Here is a 19,591-nt window from a genome sequence, read left to right as displayed (position 1 = left end):
TGTAAATGAATATGGTGCCAGATACTAAGTGGGTAACCTTTCCCACCTCTCTTGGAAGATGCCCACCCTGAATTTATTCACCCTCATGTGCTTAATCAGCTGTGGTGGAGAACAATTTTTGGTTTCTGTCGTACACTACAGTTGCTTAAAAACCAAAGAAAATCTCTCATCACCAGCAGATTAAGGTTCTCTAGGCGTGGATTTTCAATTAAATAGCAACCATAGCCAAGAACCCAGAACATAGGGAAGGCAACTATTTTGCCTCTTTCTAGAGTTCCATTTGGGCCATAAGGGGAAAAATGTTGGAGACAATTGATGAACCAGAAAATTCACTTAAAGAATTTATTTTCCCTTTGTCTGACCTGCTAGTTTTTCTTCCTATAAAGCTCCTTTGACATCATCTATTTGTATAAAAGAATTCTGAATCTTTCTTAATAAAGGATGTTAAAGGATGGAGGAAGAGTGCAAAGTTGCTGGAGTTCTAGGGTTTTTTTGTTTTTGTTTTTGTTTTTTTTGGTGAGGCAGTTGAGGTGAAGTGACTTGCCCAGAGTCACACAGCTAGTGAGTGTTATGTGTCTGCAACCAGATTTGAACTCAAGTCTTCTTGACTCCAGGGCCAGTGCTCTATCCACTGCTTCACCTAGCTGCCCCCCTAGGGCTTTTTTAAAGAACTGGTAGTATTGACTACATGTTAAATCTCATGTCTCATGGATTGTATTTGTCGTCTCTTAGCCCATCCTTTTTAAGAGGAGAAATTTTACCCCCCACAACCCTCTTTCTCTCCCCCCCATCTTATTAGTCAGAGTAGGATTAGTTTTCTTAAGACTCTGCAGCTAACCCAGTACAGTTGGATAGTAGTAGATTCACTCAACTCTTCACCTGTGGGTCCAAGAAGCTATTGCATGGCTAAACCGCGAAGGTCCTGAAGCAGGTGCCATGGAGCACTTAGAACTTGGTCAGACACTGTAGACACCAAGGTTATATCCATTGCATCCAGGGCTATTGCCAGTTGTCTGGATTTTTGTCCTGCCGCTGGATTTTCAATAATTCAAGAGAGTGAGGCTGATGATTTTGTGTGATTCTGCCTCACTTAAATCTAGTTCACATCACCCCGTGATGTCATTAGTCCTCGTTGAAAATGACGAACAAACAGTAACAACAACAATAGCTCTACGTGGTTCCCTTCGTACATATGTTGCCTTAGGAGTCTCATGTGGTTGTGGTATGTGTTAGTTTGCAACTTGAGTCTCAACTGACAAAACCCTTCAAATCCGGCCTCAGACCAAACACTTAACACTTACTAGCTGTGTGACCCTGGGCAAGTTACTTAACCCCAATTGCCTAAAAGAAAAAAATTTATATAACAACATTACAATATTACATATGTGGGACCAGTACAAAGTTAAAACAACCAAAATCAGCAGTTCTTTTCTTGATCATTTGGTGTAACTTTCCTAAATAGCTGACAGCCTGTAGGAGTCCTAGAATTTCTAGCCAGGCACACAAGGTGTTAGTGCAGTAGTCATGGATTCTTTTAGCCCCAAGACACTATCCACAACTATGCATTGCCTGTGAAGGTGATTGGTAGGCCTGTGGGGGAAAAATAGAAGTTCTATGAGACCTTCAGGGACGGTGTTGGGGAAGACAGAGAAAAGAATAGTAGGGAGTCATAGGATGCCACAAATGGCAGGTGCCACAGGATGTCTGCCCTTGCATTATCTCAGTAATGGGCTGCTTACATATTTTAAGATAGTTTTTGTTGGTGTCATTGGTACCCATCTCATTTTACTATTTGACAATATCCATTCTACTTCAAGAATGTTGGGCCTTTGCTCTTGTTGATTTTGATTTTTCTCTCTTTTCCCCCTAAGGTATTTTGGTGGCCAAGCTCCAGTTGCAAAGAACCAAATGAAGCTACGTGGTTGATAAGGGAAGTGAAGAGCAAAAGGGAAGGAGGAACAGTTAAGACTTTCTGTACAAAATGTTTGATTCCCACATAAGGCACAGAAGAAGCACACAACAGAGTTCTTGAGGTGGGAATGCCAGCCGCCAGCTCTGCATCCCTTGTTGGGATCGTACTACTGGATCAGCAATGTGGAAAGGTGGAGAAAGTCTCAGTACTGTTTCTTTTTCAGAAGTTTTATTTTTGATATTTCCATTTTCAGTATGGAAAACATAGTCTTAAGAGCAGCTGGCGATTGTGCCCGTTGGATTTGAGGTGGGTTTGGGAAAGAGCTGCCCCAGTCAATGAAAAGAAAGGGCTTACAAACAGACACTTTAACATTAGCTATGGTGCTCTGCAGTGGAGAAAACATGTCATAAGTAATAGGGGCCTGAGGGAAGATGGAATGAGGGATTTGGAGTTCCTTAATTTAGAGCCTTTTGTGTGAAGTGCAGGCTCCTTGGAGGAGCTCATGAAGAAAGCAGACGATGTGGGACAAAACATCATGGGAAGGAAACTGACAAACGGGCATATTGTTTGCAGTGTGTTTGAAGTCTCTTCACACCTGTTTGAGGTCTGAGATCTTGAAATCGCATGCCTCTGATGTTTAGAAGCTTTTAAAATTTGCTCTACCTATTTCCTGAAATCCACGACCTCAGGGTACTTCTGTTCTTCCTTCTAAACCAGGAAGAAATAAAAAAACATTTTACTCCTCCCTTCTCTCCTATAAGCAGCCCATTTTACCTTGGACATGGTACATCCCATTGTTTCCACAAAGGAAATAGTATTTTTATCGTTGCTTGAATGGTTCAAAGCCCCAGTCGTGGTTTCAGATTCTTCATGTCAGACCATCTCCGTAATTTAGGATTTCCGTCCTAATCCATCAGCCAGTTAGATAGAGTGAGGATAGAGGTGAGGGACAAAACCATCACAGTTTTTCTGGAGATGCTCTCTCCAGAATGCAGGGTCCTTAGACCTGATCAGCAGAGTGTTAAATCTCATGCTTGAAAGTTTATCTTCTTGTCTAAGCATGTCATTGCTTCTGGACCAGGGAGGTAGCAAGGAACCAAATAGTGGCTTGGTTTCCAAACATATTAGGGTGGGTTGGGGTGGGGTGGGGTGGAGAGTCCTGTGGATCACTGCCCTTCTTTTGATGAAAAATCCAATCCATTGCTGATTTAGAAGCTGTTCTGTCCTATAGCATTGACCCTTAAGTCTTCCTGTTGAGAGGGGAAGTGCAGGGAGGCTTTTTGGAAGCTTAAACTTGTCCCAAAGGTGACCATCACCTGACTCTGAATGATAAGCTTTTGAGACTGTTGTCATGTGGAGTTGACTGAGTTGAGATTTCATATTAAGATGTAAGCTTATAAAATATTTTGATCTAAGAAGGGCCACAGTATATGGAAGACTGTTAATACTTTGCAATAGGTGCTCCGTGAAATTGTTTCCACAGTTCCCCTGTGTTTATCTCTACTTCATCTTAGATGTGTTATCAAACCAAGACGGTGGTTTCCTCAAAGTTTGGGGTTAGGCCCTCAGTGTGTCTCAGTAATTTGTAGAAATACCTCATCTGGAAGCATTGACTACTGAAGGCTGAGATGGTGGCTCTTCCTGTCACGTGTCCCCCATCCCAAATGGCTGGTCTCCCAAACTATGAATCTTTCAAAGGATGTAAAGACACCTGGGAGATCTGGCCATGAAATCTGCTTTGCAGCATTAACTTAGCCCACCACTCATCACAAGGAACATTTCCCTTCTGTGGCTTTTAACGCAACACTTTCAATGCAGAAATAGACTTAGCACCTGTGAACCTTGACCCTGAAGAGGAAAGTTTAGAATCCCTTCTGGTCATAAGAAGGCAGATGCTCAACCCCTGTTTTCTTTGGCTATTGCTAATGAAAACTTGAGCTTCTGCTATTTTCAAGGTACTCTGGGAATTCAAAAGGAGTCTTGAACCTGATTCATCCCTAAGGTGAGATAGGAATTTGGGGAGATACTTTGCATCACACAGAGCATTTAGAAAATAGTATGACAATGAAGAATCAGCTGCCAAATTATAGTACAGATGTGTGATAGGAGTTAGGGGAGAGGTCCCTATGAACTAGAAGTGGGAAGTGAAGGCTTCATAGATGTGAAACTTGGCAGTCTTGAAGGCTTAGTGGGATTGAAATAGGCAGAAAGGGACAGAGCAGCATGAGTAGGTGCACAGAGGTAGAAATGAGTGTAACATATTGGGCAGCTCAGCGCCCCAAGCCAATACTAGCTACATACATCAGCTTTGAGTTTTTCCTCCTTTTCAGCTCATTGGTTTATAGTTAGAAACCTCCAGCATCCATCAGCAAATCTGAACCCTGAGAGGGAATCTGGAGGAGGCAGACTGCTGAGTCGAGTCTCGTTGACCTACCTTCCTTTCCCTGGCAGCCTCACAGGACCCTCTGAAGGCTGCCAACCCCCTACCTATTGTTTCACAGGAATAGCTAAGGAAGGACTGTGTAATATTGCCCTTTTCTCATTTGAATTTCCATGGTATTATTTGAATTCTCAAATCCTGACTCAAACTGGCCTGAATAATTGACAGTTCTCCTCCCTACTTGTCTTTTTTCTCCTTGGTTGCAGCCTCTTGCTGGATGCTCATCCCACAGCAGGGGATGGTAGAACAGAAGAGGGCAGGAAGCGACTTGGCTGTCCTCAGGAAGTGAGTGGAAATGGCAGAGAAGCAGAGGGTGGTAGACTGGGATGGCCTGAGGTGACCCTGGACAATCAGGCCCGAGAGGGTGGAAGTAGAGCAGGGAGAGGCTGAGCAGCTATGCCAGGAACATATGCCCTTCATGCCCTCCTCCAGGTACCTTCTGATTAGGCTGACCTACCTACCTCTTCCTCATTCACATTAAACTCAGCAAAAATGGCAAGTTACTCATGAACTCATTCTTCCCCACTCTCATTTTCTCTTAAGTCACAGAAACTGGAGAAGACAGAGGATCCATCACTTCCTAAAGGGTTGGCTTGGGCAAGCGATGGGCTACTTGCAAAGTGGACCCACTGAATCAATCCTCTTGTCCGTTATCTACTGTAACCTTCCTTGGGACAGGAATAGACTTAGACTTATGTGAGCTGGTGACAACTACTGCTATAACTTGCTATTACTTGAAATTCGTATGCTGCGATGGGGGTGGGGAGGGTGGGACTTGTGGGGAGACACACATCTATGGGTGAGGACGGATGGCTTTGAGGCTCCTGATCAATAATGTTTGCCTTGGCCTTGGGACCTAGCCCTGTGCCTAGATATAATGACTGGAACTCTCTGGAGCCCGAGCTGCCTCAGGGAAGGGACTTGAAAGGGGTGGGGCCAACTCCGTTCTATTTCTAGTAGCGCTGCTTATATAAACCCCTTCTCCTCATTAAGATTGGGAACAGTGTGGAGGTGACAGGAGCTTCTAACCCGCTGTGCTCCCAAGAAGAGATGGGGGAGGTCAGGGCACCCAGAAGGGGTACTGGAGATGAGGCAAAAGGAGAGAGGCACATCCTAGGAGAAGTCCCAGCCTCTCAGGTCTTTCCTCTGGGCTGCTGGAACAGCAAAGCTTTCCCGAAGCCCTCTGCTCTCTGCAGAAAAAATGTTTTTGTTTTCTCTTTTACCTTCCTTGTTGCCTCTAACTTCCTTTTGAGCTCTGGGGTTGAAAGGCTTGGCAATGGTACTAAGAGGTCTGAAAGTCTGGGTGCATGTCTGTCTTCACTTACAGAATTGCTCCCCATCATTTGGGGAGTTGGGAGCATCTCTGTTGGGGGGAAATCTGACATGGTTGCCAAGCTTAAGAAAATGTCTTCTGCCCCCAAGGGAGGAGCTTTGGAGTTAGACATTTTCCCTATGGGAATCTTTTGGTTTGGTTTGTGGGGGGTGGGGAGGGTCAGAGGAGGGAGAGGGTAAGTGCTTTTATCTATAGTCTCCAACATAGCTGGTCTTACACTGAATTTGTGCTATTGCATACATGTAGCCATCTTTCTTTTCACTGCAGCAGTGTTTATTGGTAGTTCAAAATGATTTATTTGCTCCTGGGGAGTAAAACTTTTTTTTATTTAAAAAGAAAAAAATTAATGAACCAACCTCCCCCTCTCCCTTTAAAATGACTCTTATAATAATTGTCTAAGGATTATTGGGTCATAAGACTTAAGAAGGCAGAGTCAGGTACAGAAGTGCTTATGACATCCAGTTATAACCTGGGGAATGTGATCCTTCATGCTCAGCACAATCTAGAGGAGGATTTGGAAGTGATAGATTTGGGGTGGGGGGTGGGGGGTAGTGGGTAAGCCACAGAGACAGGGAAGCCAGGGATACAGGTGCTGCAGTTAAAACAGAAATGGTGATGCACTGTTTTTAAAGTCTTATTTTCTGACATAAGGAAAACCTTTTCTTTACGTGCAGATTATATGACATTTCTGTCTTTGTCCTCTTCACTCCTTTTCCCCTTTCTGACTTGGTGCTGCCACCATGTTTCTTCCCCATTCTTCCTGTTGTTCTCCATTGGTCTCTTTCCAGCCGGCCCTGCATGCTGAGTTTGTTGACTCACTGTCATTTGTATTTCCTCTCATCTTAAAGAGTCCATGGAATACTTCCCACAGAAGGGCATGCGGCAGCAGCCAAGAAGGAAATAAGGCAGCCAACAGTAGTAGGATAGACTTAAATGGCTTTGTCGCAGCTGGACTGCGATCTTCTTTGCCCTTAGAGAAGGAATGCAAGAAAATCACAGTTTATACCCTTCACCAGAACTAAAGTTGTCAGTCACAGACATAGGGCCTCAGCTCAGAAGCTGGAATCTTCTCTGCCTTAGCTCCTCAACCTGCAGAAATGGATCAAGAACGTCTGCTTGATTTCTCCCACCCAGGATTGTCTCTTGGGAAGGTTCTAACCCTTAGAGTTGCACCATGAATTTTCCAAAGAACATAAAAATACAGACACTGGTCTCTTGGAAGATTAGCTTGTTTGAATGCAGAAATTGGTATTGTCAGTGACAAAACCACTTCTCTCTACTTGTGTTCTAGGGAAACTTTAAAAGTAGGGTATCCAGATCTGGGCTCAGGTTGTTTGCTAGTTCTCAGCCAGAAGTTCACCAGTCCCTTCCCCATCACTTCCCACCTCCAACTTTGTGCCCTTTTTGAAATCATTCTCACTTCCACCAGCCCAAAGTGACCTGGCTTCTTTTCCCACTTAGTTTGGACACATTTTTCTCCCCACCTTCCCCTTATTCCCTATCTTTTTTGTGCTTAATTTATTAAAATAGTTGCTGTATAATTTATTTTCATAAACTATTAAAATGTACTAAATGGTTAAAAATAGACTTGCAGGCCAATCTTTAAGGGGAGAAGAGTACGGGGGACGGGGAAGATGTTTTGATATAAACATAACAAATGCACTTTGGGTGTGTTTTGGTATTTTTCTTGGGGGTGGGGGGTGGGGGGATGTTTGGATGTACCTGTAGATTAGTTACAGAATGGGGATTGTCTGTATATATTGTATTAATAGGCATGTTTGGACTCTTGTATTCAGACAATAGTAGCTGCTGCAGGTCCTGTTTGGAAATCCCATGTAAAATTCCCAGTTTTTTTGTAAGTGTTGGTGCGGGAGACATTTGACTCTTGTGTTTGTATCTCCTTTTTATGACTGTTGTTCAGACCCATGTCTTTTTGGGGGAGGGGTGGGAAGGGGATTTGAAATAAAAATGTTTAGAAATTGTTTTGTGTTGGTTTCTCTTTAGCTTCCTTGGCCATATCACACAACTCCATTCCTAATAATTAGTATTATTGACTCTTTCATGGAATCAAATGGCCTTCCTCTAAAGATTGGACAAATTCCTGGATGCCAGGTAGAATTTCCAAAGGGTAACTTGTGAGATTTAATGGTGCTAGAAAGGATGTCAGGCAGAAGCATATGGCACTTGGCAGATGTCTGTTTATAATAATTGCTGACATGTACACTATATACTTTATATCCGTCTTGTTACAAAAGCTTTATGAGGTGCATATTCCAGGTATTATTCTCATTTTACAGATGAGAAAACTGAGGCCCAGAGAGAATAAGTGACTTGCCAGTGGTAGTATTTGTCCGAGTTGAGAATTTGAACATGTCTTACTGGAGTCCCTGGTCCAGCCATGTTTCCACTTCCTCTCTGTTCTAACTCTTCTCCTTCTTCCTATCAGCCCACAAAAAGTGGAGGTTACTTCAGGCCATTGATCGAAGACCTCCCTGTCACAGGATCATAGATTTGTAGACATAAGATTTGGGGGTGGGGGGGAGTAAGGAAAGGAAAGAAATTTGTTGTGAACTGTGGTGAAGTGGCTAGAGCACCGGCCCTGAAGTCAGGAGAACTTGAGTTCAAATCCGGCCTCACACCGGACGCTTGACACTTAATAGCTGTGTGACTTTGGGCAAGTCACTTAACCCCAATTGCCTAAAAAAAAAGAAAAAACCATGGTCACTGAGTCAGGCAGTCCCAAGGTGCCTTGTTTGAGGTTGGTGGCGGAGACTGGATTTATTTTAGAAAATAGTGGATCTCCATTGTTTCCTCCTTTCTTTTCCTAGTATCCCTGTAGTGCAGGCCCTTTGCACTTCTAGTCCACCTCCTTCATTTTTTATAAATTAGGCAACTCGAATCCCTGGAAGGAACCAGATCACACAGGAGCAACAAGGAGCACCCAGGATTCATTCCCAGCCCCAAACTGTTCATTCGATAAGATGGGAACTTTAGAAATAACGGTGCCAATTTGGGCAGGTGTTAATGAAGGAGAAGCAGCAAAACCTGTGAACTGGTGATAAGGTGTTCGTATCCTGCTAAAACTTCCTTTTCTTCCTCTGCTCTGCAAAGTAGAAGTAATAATCTGCTGTCGTCATGTAGTGCTGCCACAGCCTTTTCCTCTTTCCTGAGACTGGACCGAGGGGCAGTGTTGAAGACCACACAGCTGAAAGCATGGGGGTTTGGAGAATTTGCTTCAACAGTTTTTCTATCTACAAAATCAGGAGGCAGTGCAGAGGAAGAACCAAAGAAGTCTAAAATTCAGCAGCTGTCACAAAGGACTGAAAGTGCTGAGGCATTTGAGAATTCTACCTATAAGAACCTTCAACATCATAACTTCAACACTTAACACCTTCTTAGATGTTAACTTGGATCTTTTGAAATTTAGGTTGCCTCAGCCATCCTCAGGATGAGAGTCACCTAGACACGGAGTGAAAAGTTAAAAGAAAAATGTCAAGTTTCTTTGTGATTCAACTTGAGTCATTGTTGATGTATTTTCTCCTCCATAAATATAGTTAATGCAACAGTAAAAACAACCATACAGCTACCTAATCCCAGATGCGTGGAAAGAGACCACGTTCACTAAGTCTCCCCTATCTGGAATTCACTGATCATCTTGTGAAGATTCACACTAGCATGTCTGTCCAGAGGACCCAGGCAGTTGCTGTGGTGACCACATAGATGTTTTTTAACAAACAAAGAATAAATTGAACTATGCCTGCTTAAAAAAAATAACCATTTGTTAGGTGACTGTTTTGTGCAAAAGATTATACTAGGTTCATAGAAGTTATCTAAGATCTCTGCCCTCACGGAGTTTGCAATTCAATAGTATGACATTAGTTCTGACTATCCTAATTCATAATAGGGCAGCTAGGTGGTGCTGTGGATAGAGCACTGGGCTTGGAGTCAGGAAGACTCATCTTCATGAGTTCAAATCCAGCCTATGACACTAGCTGTATGATCCAGGGAAAATCACTTAACCCCGTTTTCCTCAGTTTCTCATCTGTAAAATGAGCTAGAGAAGGAAATGGCAAACCATTTTGTATCTTTGACAAGAAAACCCCAAAATGGGATCACAGAGAATTGAACATGACTGAAACAACCAAACAACAAAATTCATGATAATATGGGCATTGGATTATTTTATGGGGGGCAAAGGAAAGGCAAAAAAATTGTAAACAAGATAGGCAGAAGAATGTTTAACCTACTAGAGAACTTTTCAATCTCTGTTAGCATATGTCTGAATATAATGCTAATTATAAGTAATCTTTGTCTTTCAGAATCTGTATATGCCAACACCAGAGTAGTTAATTTGAATGTTTATTTCAAAGAAATGAAGTTTGTTTTTTTTAAAAAATATGCCATGAAGTCTTTTTTTAAAAAAACTCATTTAAGTGGGTGGTTTCTCTAATAGTCCAAATCAATGAGATTTTGTTATACATAGGATTTGAGATATGATACAGATTACCATCAATTAGTCCCATTTGATTTATAGGAAACTAAAACCTGGAGAAGTTGAGTAACTTGATCAAGGCAAATAAATTGATGGCCAAATTTCAGCAAGATACCTCAATGTAAACATGATTTTGGTATGGTGATTCTCAGTTCAGTAAGCATTTTATTTACTATCTGCTATATTCCAGGCACTGTGCTAAGCAGTGGGGATACATAGAAAACCTCCTGCCATAATGGTTAAAATCTACTGGGAGATTAGATGTGGATTTAGAGAGTTGTTCACCAATATAAAAAGAGCTACCATTTGGAGCTGTCAAATCAGTGCAGCCATTTTAGAAAACAGTTTGGAATTATTCAAATGAAGCGACTAAACTACCCATACCCTTTGACCCAGAGATTCTGCTACTAGGTATATACCCCAGGGAAGCCATTGATAAGAAAGATAAACAAACTATTTATAACATATAATATTTTTTGGTAGCAGAGAACTGGAAACAAAGTAGATGTCTATCAGCTAGGGAATAGCTAAACAAGTTTTATTGTGTGAATGTAATGGAATATTGCTGTGTTGTAAAAGACAATGTGATGAATAGAGAAGGACGTGATCTCATGCAGAAGTAAGCAGACCCAAGAAAACAGACAATGACTATAACAAATATACATAAAGAAACAGCAACCACAAAATACCAAAAGTGATTATTGCGATGCCCTTAATGGTAGGCTAAAAACAGCCAGACCTGGAAATTTTGAATGCCATTGAAAGTATAAGGCGAGCTCAGTCTTTACAGTATCCTCAGTATCCTCTATCTGTGGGCAATCCATGTGAATTCTCAGTAGTCCTGCTTCTGGGTATGTGAAATGGAGGGGTCCTTTCTTCAATTTAGAGTATGCACAGGTATCCTTTGTTTCCTGTCAGTTTACTGTGTGGTAATGGAAAGTCATTTAATTGCCTACTGAACCAGAACAACTTTGCTGACAAAAAGTTTGACTAGACCAAACAACTATTTTTTCCTTGGTGGCTTTCAAGTAAGCAGAAAGAAGAAATGGTATAAGCTTCTGGATGGAGAAGTAATAGCAGTGGCAGCAGAAGCTTTCTGCTACCAGCTGCCTTCCCATACCACCCAGCCTCCATGTGGTCATGAATGCATGGTGGTACCTACATTCCTTTCTCTAAGTGAATGAGTAGTGGAGAAAATGGACCAGGTTATGTATCACTACGTGGGCTTCAAAAGGCTGGAAGAACTCCCAGACTTCCAGCAACTAGAGTCCATAGCAGTGTCTTCCGGTAGCTACAGCTGCTAAGCCTGGTGTAGAGTGACTTTTATTTTTTGCTCTTTAGAAAAACAAGCAAACAAAACCCTCTTTCATTAGCATTTCTAGAAATTCTTGTTGGGCTTGTGTCTGATCTGCAATTGTCTTCGAAGTTTTGCCTGTAGATATTTTCAAGTCATTGTCTTCTGAATTTGTGTCTTGAGCTTCCCTGTCATGTAAGTAGTTTTTTTTTATAATTTTTCCACCTTATTTCTTGACTTTGTACTTTATATTAGTGTTAGGTTCTGCTCTCTTCTGGGTGGGTGGATGGGTGGTGGCTGGCCTGAGCTTCTGTCCTTTATGTCTTTCTGTTGCTTTCAGAGCTCCGTCTGGGGAGCTGTAAGTTTGGTGCTTCCAACATAGTGTAATCCAGGGAGAGGTCTGCTCACTTCCTTTCTGGTCTGCACTATGGTCCTTGCCCAGGTAGGGCCCTTGTTCCCTGGAGACCATGACCACTCCTACTGGCCCTGGAACTGTGATCTGGAACTGGATAATGGGCTGCAGAGCTGCCAAACGGTACCCAATCCTGCACTGAGTGCTGGTATATGGGTCCCCTGGGATCTCCTGCCCAGGTATTCAGTTCCCTGGACACACGGCTGCTCCCCAGTAATACTACTGCTGTCGTCTCCACCAGGTACTGCTTCTGCATCTCTGATCTCCTGGCACGCTAACCCCAGTGTACACAGACCTCTCTCTAAGATGCCCTGGGCTGGAAAACCTCTCATTGTGACTTTTTCTTGGCTTTTCTGAATTTCCAGAATTCAATTTGGTATGTTTTCTGTGGCTGTTTTAGAAGTTTTGGGAGAACTTTGGCAGTTGTGTTCACTCATTCCACTATCTTAACTCCACCCCTGAAGAGTCGCTCCTGAGGAGATGACACTTGCTTGACCCAGCCCAGTAGTGAATGGAATCGATAGTCCTACAAACTGGGGAATGGCTTACTCATCTGCTATGCCACATTCAAAAGGGAATCAAATGTTTGGGGGAATGTTTGGGAATCACCACTTGAAATTTGAGTTCACTATCCCCAGGGACTGAGATGGTAGAGGAAAGGGTGTTCCTAATTTGGGAGGTTTATAATTCTTTTGTTTTTGCTATAGCTTCTTGATGTTAATTGGTTTATGGATTTTGAGTGGAGATCAGATGGACAATTGATAAGGTGGATGGGAGCTTGTCAGAATTACCCACTAGAACTTTGAGAGTTAGGAGAGTGAGCCCTAGTGACTGTATGTTACATAAGGAGTTTGTATTTTGTTTAGTAGGCAGTAGGAAGTCACCCAGAGATTTTTGAGCAAGAAAATGATGTGCATAAAATAGATACTGAATAAATGTTTGTTGAATTCAAGTGAGTGAATCACTGGATAGATCCTCAAGTCTCGTCCATGAAGCCTTCCTCACTAAAAGTAATCCCTTTTGCCTGGAGTCTCTCAGACCACTCTGACTTCTTCGTGTACTTAATCATTTTCTGTTTTGTGATATAGCTTTTTGTGTACATGCCTAATATATTTGTTCAACTGGAAGCTTCTTGAGGGCAAGGGACTACATCTTGATGTGTTTTGACATGCCCAGTGCCCAGCAGAATGCCTTAAATACAGTATTTAAATAAACTTTTGTTCAACTGAATCTCTCACAGGTTAATAGAATTTGGAGCTAGTAGGACTCTTGGAGATAATCAACATTGATTTTACAAATGAAGAAACTGAGGCTCAGAGAGGATAAGTAACTTGTCAAAGTTTACACAGGTAAGTAAGATGCAGAGTGGTTGGTTGAAAGAGTTCTTTGAAGTTATTGTTCTGCTCAGTCAGTGGGAAGACAGAGCCTCAGAAAGTCTTTTAGAAGAATAGCCTTTAGAAAAGGACATATATGTTCAAAAATACTTATAGTGGCTCTTTTTGTGGTGCCAAAGAATTGGAGATTGAGGGGATGCTCATCAATTGGGGAATGGTGAACAAGTGGTGGTATATAATTGTGATGGAATACTATTGTGCTATAAGAAATGACAAGCAGGATGGTTTTGGGAAAACCTGGGAAGACTTATATGAAGTGATGCAAAGTGAAGCAAGGAGAACCAGGAGAACATTGTACACAGTAACAGTAATATTGTAACAGTGATCAACTGTGAAAGATTTAGCTACTCTAATCAACATAATGATCCAAGACAATCCCAAAGGACTCATGATGAAAAATGCTATCCATATCCAGAGAAAGAACTGATGGAGTCTGAATGCAGATTGAAGGTTACTATTTTTCACTATTTTTTTTCATGGTTTATTTTTTTTTGGTGGGTTTCTTCTTTCACATCATGACTAATGATGAAATGTATTTTACGTGATTGAATATATATAACCTATGTGAAATTGCTTACAATTTTAGGGAGGGGGAAGGTGAGAGAAAGAGGAAGAGAAAATTTGAAACTCAAAATTTTTAAAAATTGAATGTTAAAAATTGTCTATACCTGTAATTGGGGAAAAAAATAAAATATTATTAAAAATAAAAAGTTAAAAAAAGAAAAACCTGGGAAGACTTACATGAACTAAGCAAAGTGAAGTGATGCTTATTCATCATTTGGGAAATGGCTGAACAAAGATGTGGTATATGATTGTTATGGAATACTATTATGCTATAAGAAATGACAAACAGGATGGTTTCAGGAAAACCTGGGAGGACTTACATGAATTGATGCAAAGTGAGCAGAACCAGGAGAACATTGTACACAGTAACAACAATGTTGTAACAATGATCAACTGTGAAAGACTTAGCTACTCTAATCAGTATAATGATCCAAGACAAAAGGACTCATGAAAAATAATGCTATCCACCTCCAGAAAACTTAAGAACTCTGAATGTGGATTGAAACATTTTTCACTTACATTGTTTTCATTGCTTTTTCAAACTTTTTTTTTTTGTTGTTCTTTTTGCAACATGGCTACTTTGGAAATATCTTTTGCAAGACTTCGCTTGTATAGTTGATATCATGTTGCTTCCTGGAGAGAAGGAGAGAATTGGCAACTCAAAATTTAAAAAAAAAGAATATTAAAGTATAATTATTTTTTTAAAAGTATATAATTCTTATGCATTACTTTTAAAACTGTGAGAAAAAAAGAGGAGCCTTTAGGAGAGGGACTTACCACAGAGAGATAGGGAGAGGGTCAAATGAGGGTAAAAAACTGGCAAAAGACAGAAGAACCCCTTGAGGAACAGAGATTAAACCCAACAGAAAAAATAGATATTGGAGGTTATATCCAGAAGTCTGTGGCAGGCTTCCTCCGCCATCTAGTGGCCAGTGTTAGTTATATCATCCTAGGTTTATGGGATGCTTGGAAAGGCATCTCCAACCTGACCAGTAGTCATTATTTAACACTTCATAGACCTGTCATGGGGGATAGTGTACATTCATTGGAAGGAAGCTGAGTTTTACCTTCTTTGTGGCTCTTACTGAACCAGGGGAGCTTCCATCTCATGAAGTCAGATTATCAGAGCTAGAAAGGCGCTTCGAGACCATTTTAGTCCAATCCCACAGACAACAGGGTGAGAAGAGTGGGAGGTAGCTTTCTTTATGCTTTTTATAGCCTTCTTAGGCCGAGGGGACTGACGTCTTGGAGGTGGCATAGGTTCTGCCACCCCCACCCTCCCCAAAAAGTGGGTAGATGGATGCCTGCTGGTGGCAGTGCCCACAGAAGATACTATATCTCCTTGCCTCTCAAAGATGTAAATAGGACTTAACGTCCCATAGCCTAATATGTCCTTGGAAAGTGGTGTGATGTGAGCCCCAAAGCCATTTAGCCTTGTTTATCTTTCCATTTTTTTCTCTCCTTACCACTACTCCCCCCAACCCTACTCCTCATTTCTCTCCAGAGAGAGCTGTCATTCCCCTCTAAGGAGGACATCTGGAATGATGCTGTTGTTGCATCATGTCTGACTTCTCTTTTATAAAACAACAAATGGCATCTGGGATGGGTTTGGCCTCAGCTAATCCTTAGGGAGTGGGGCACTGACAGGAAGATCCAGGAACCCAGGGCAAGTGTCTACAGATAGCTGCTTTCACTGCAAGCTCAGATAGAACCTTTCCCCCCTCCACCCAGTAAAGATCCTAAACCCTGCCTGCACCCTCCATGATGTTCCCTCTCTCCACCAACACACACAGACACACACAAGCACTTCCTCCCTTCCTCCCTCCAACTCTTCCTCTCAAAGGCTTTGCAATCTCAGCTCTCCCTCACTGTGATCGCATCATCTTTGGCTTTTGTTCACCAAGCAGCAGGTGGAGGAGGAGGAGGAGGAGTGGTGCTGCCTGCCCCTTTTCTTCCTCCCATCTCTATCCCCTCAGTCCTTGGTCATTTGTCTCGTCTGTCCTGTCTGGTCCAGCAGCTTCCTCCCTTACCAGCTGCTCCCAGACTCAGCCCTTCCCTTTACCTCCAAGATATCATCTTCACAGGAGTAGAGGGAAGAATGACCTCAAATGAAAACGGGGTAAAGTCAGGATTTATAAGCCATTCCAATTGTTCCTATTCTCTGATTTATCTGGCAGAATGCTGGTGGATTTAGGTCAACAATTCAACAAATATCTGTTTACTTGTTGAAAAGCAGCTTGGTAGTATAGCTACGTCTGACAGACTGTGTGACCCTAGGCTTGTCTCTTAACCTCCTAGTGCTCTAAATAACTCTCTAAGACTGAGTAGTAGAGCTAATGCCGACCTGCTTGGGTAGAGGAAATTTTCTAACCCAAGAGCTCCCTAGATCAATGAAATCATAGGTACAGCCTTATGTACTTTGTATTTCATATTTACTTCTCTGTGTATATATTGTTTTCCCCCTCATCCCCCAAAGGAATGTAAAGCTCCTCAAGGGTGGGGGGACTGTTTTTTTGTTTGTTTGTTGTTTTTTTTTTTTTTGCTTGGGTGAAAGGAGTTTCTTCATTGGCATATCAGTGAAGTCACAGGTCCACTCCTCTCCATCCTGTGTACCAGGTAATGAAAACAAAGGTCATGTGGCTAAAGTAAGGAGAAGAGTGAATGAAAGTGTTGATAGCTCTTTGTCTGAAATTATAGCCTTGCTCAATGTCAAAGGCATCATTGAGAGCTTTAGGAAACCTCTTTTGCTGAAGGGGAGGCACCGAGTATGGACAGGTGGGAATAAGGTCAAATGAGGATAGGAAACTCACGTTCTCCTGGTCTTCTCCTCCTTCTCTCTGTGTCTGCTACTCACCCATCTCCCCACTCCCACAGCCCTCCAACGATACTCTGCACTGGAGAGGATTTTGAATGTCATCTTCACTAACCCTCTCTCCGTTTGTCACTTCCTTTCCTCATGGGATGGCTAATCTGCTGGGCTTCTCAGCCTGGGCTTGGAGGGAGGGAAACTATCCGTGGTCTGAGCAAGTCTCTCTTCCTTCTTGGTCTCTCTTTGCCTTGGAACAGACTCTGTCTGAAGGGACAAAGGGACCCATTGACCCCATAGCCTTGTGACCCCACCCAAGTCTAACACCCCCTTCCCCTCCCCTCTCTCCACTCCACTGCCAACTGACACAGACTTTTGGATGGCATAGTGGCTACTAGGGCAAAAAGAGGGCATAGGAGGGAAGTTGAGGAGAGAACTGTGCCAACCATCTGGGGGACATCAAGGGGCATGACCGCCCAGAGCCCTGGGAAGCTGGGAAGAGGGAGGGAAGTAGAACTGAAAGGATCTGGATTAATTTTCCAGGGGAGGGCTTCAAGGCTTCTGGTCAGAGCCATAAGTAGTGTCCCTTCTTTCAAACATGCTGTCCATGGTCAAGCCATCTGTGGGGGCGGGAGGAATCTGGTCCAGTGAGGGGGAATCAGACTTCTCCTCATTTCTTTCCCTGGCCCTAAACTAAGTTGGCTTGGGGAGCTCTGGGCCTCCCTGCCCCTGGTCTGCATTCCTGCCTCCCTCACCCCAGCACCCCACACATACCCTGCCCATAAAGTCCCCTTTGTCCTCAGCTCCCTCCCCTGCAGGAGCACAAAGGATTTCCAACTTTCTCCCTGCCTCTGTTGTGGTGACCCCCCCAAGTCTCCCCACTCCAGTGCCTGACAGTGGGGTAGGGGGAGGAGGCAAAGGAGAACCAAGCTATCAGAACAAAAAGGACTTGTCCCTTTTTATCCTGAATAGTGTACTGACTGAAGGAGGGCTCTGGGCAGAGAATCTGCCTCCTTGACACACATGGCTCCTTTCTCTCAGTACTAGATCTGTCTGGGTTAATTGCTGCCCCCTCCACACTCCCTGACTGGGTACCCCCACTTTGGGCAGAGTGCCCACCTCTCACATGCCTACTCATGTGACGTCCTTTTGACTCTGGCTTGCCTGGCCAGGCTGGATGTTTCAGGCAACAAGGGCAGAAGGGTTGGCATAAGGGACACCACCCAACAACCTCTTTCCTGGCAGTCTAGGATGGGAGAAAAGCCTCTTTTTTTACTAACCCTTTAGTGTCTCAACAGGATTCAGAGTGGATGTCTCCTGGCTAGGGTGGCACAACATCCTTCAGACAGACTGGCCACGATCCCAAAGCGTCAGGTTCTTTGGATGCTGCCCAGGACTCCGGCCACTGCTGTTCTTTCTCTGGAACTGGGTAAAAAATGTGGATTACTCTCATAAGAGAGGCAGGATGATGTAGTGAACAGAGTTGGCTTTAGAGTCAGGAAGATTCGGGTTCCAATTCTGCCTGTGACATGCTGGCAGTGTGACTCTAGGTGGGCAGCTTACCTTCTCTATGCTCTAGGCAGCTCTATATGACTATAAATTGCAGAAAAGCTGCTAACCTGAATGAGTAGAGGTTATAGTCCCTTTCCCTACTATCCTGAGCACCCAGACACATGCCCTATTGTCCTTTGTCCATGTCCACACCCCCACCCCTCACCACAATATAAACACAAGGAATTTGGGGGAGGGAAGTATTTATGCCCCCAGCTCAATTAAAAAAAACAAACAAACCCTAGAGACAGATTTTGGTAGATGATTAAGTTGAAGACTGGTGCCAAACTAAGCCACTGTTTCCTTCTCCTCATCTAGAGTTTGTCCACTCCTCATTATCATGGGAAAATCTTTCAGCAGGCAAGACCCTTTGGCCAGATCTTCCAAACCAACCAGTTTTCAGGACCTGCGTGTTTTTCACAAAAGAGACAGGATTTGCTGAATGAAGGGATGATGGGGTCCCTGAGCCTCTGGGCCTTCTCTGCCTCACTCTGGGAAATGAAAGTCAAGTCTTTCTGGAAATGAATGGTCCCCTATCTCACTCCAGATGATTTCTCCCCACTTGAAGATGTTGCAGATTAATTTGTCCATGGGGTTTGAGTTCCCTGACCCTGGAGAAGGTGATGATGGCCTCTCCTTTTGCGAGGCCCTCCCCTTTCAATGCCGAGCCTGGCAACTGCATGACGCGTCTGCAGCCCCCCTCCCTCCGGGGCAGACAGAAAGCAAAGTGCAAAGAGGGGTGGGGGGTATTGGTTGGGTGGGGTCTGTGTGTGAGAGAGAGTGTATGATGCCTTCATCAAAGAGGGGCGGGGAGGGGGCGGGCAGAGGGGCGGGCCCTGGAGGGAAGGGAGGGAAGGGAATGGGAAGGGGAGGTTGGTGTGCCAGACATCAGCAGCTGCTTCTCCGCTCCCCCGTGGCTCCACTGAAGCCTGGTGCTGGTGCTGGCATTGCCCGGCCCTAGGCTGGGGACAGGACCTAGGTTGGCACGGCTGCATGGAGGGCCCGCTGCCTCCGGCGCCCTCTCCATCTGGCTGGGCGAGGGGGCCATAGAGAGGGCGCAGCATGGAGCAGGTAGGAACGATGGCGGGTTGGGAAGGAGGGTGGGAGAGGGAGACTTTAATAGCCCGAATAGATGCTGGAGTCTGGGGACGGCCAGAGAGGAGAGTCCTTGGGGCGGAGGAAAGGCCGCTCCCTGCTTAAGCCGGTGGGGGCGGGGCCGGGAGGCTATCCCTGGGCATGGGCGGGAAGGATGCTGGGCTCTGAGGAAGGGGTTGGTGTGACACGGAGTGGCATCTCTCTCTCTCTCTCTCTCTCACACACACACACACACACACACACACACACACACACACACACACACCCCACGGGTACTTCAGGGTAAGCTTCCACTATG

At 43.8% G+C, this 19,591-nt stretch overlaps 1 protein-coding gene across 1 annotated transcript in view; it reads left to right on the top strand.

Annotated features, from left to right (window-relative positions):
- SOCS7 (suppressor of cytokine signaling 7) overlaps positions 1–2,658 on the top strand; it is a 36,628-nt gene extending 33,970 nt beyond the window's left edge. Inside the window, exon 10 of the mRNA XM_027873091.1 lies at positions 1,872–2,658. The gene's annotated coding sequence lies outside the window, so the exon portion shown is untranslated. The remainder of the gene's footprint in view (positions 1–1,871) is intronic.
- Positions 2,659–19,591: the final 16,933 nt, after the last annotated feature.

This window comes from Vombatus ursinus, unplaced genomic scaffold (assembly GCF_900497805.2).
Source record: "Vombatus ursinus unplaced genomic scaffold, bare-nosed wombat genome assembly UNPS02014801.1, whole genome shotgun sequence".
In the NCBI taxonomy this organism is placed as follows: Eukaryota; Metazoa; Chordata; class Mammalia; order Diprotodontia; family Vombatidae; genus Vombatus; species Vombatus ursinus.
This window is presented reverse-complemented; position numbering and strand designations above follow the sequence as displayed.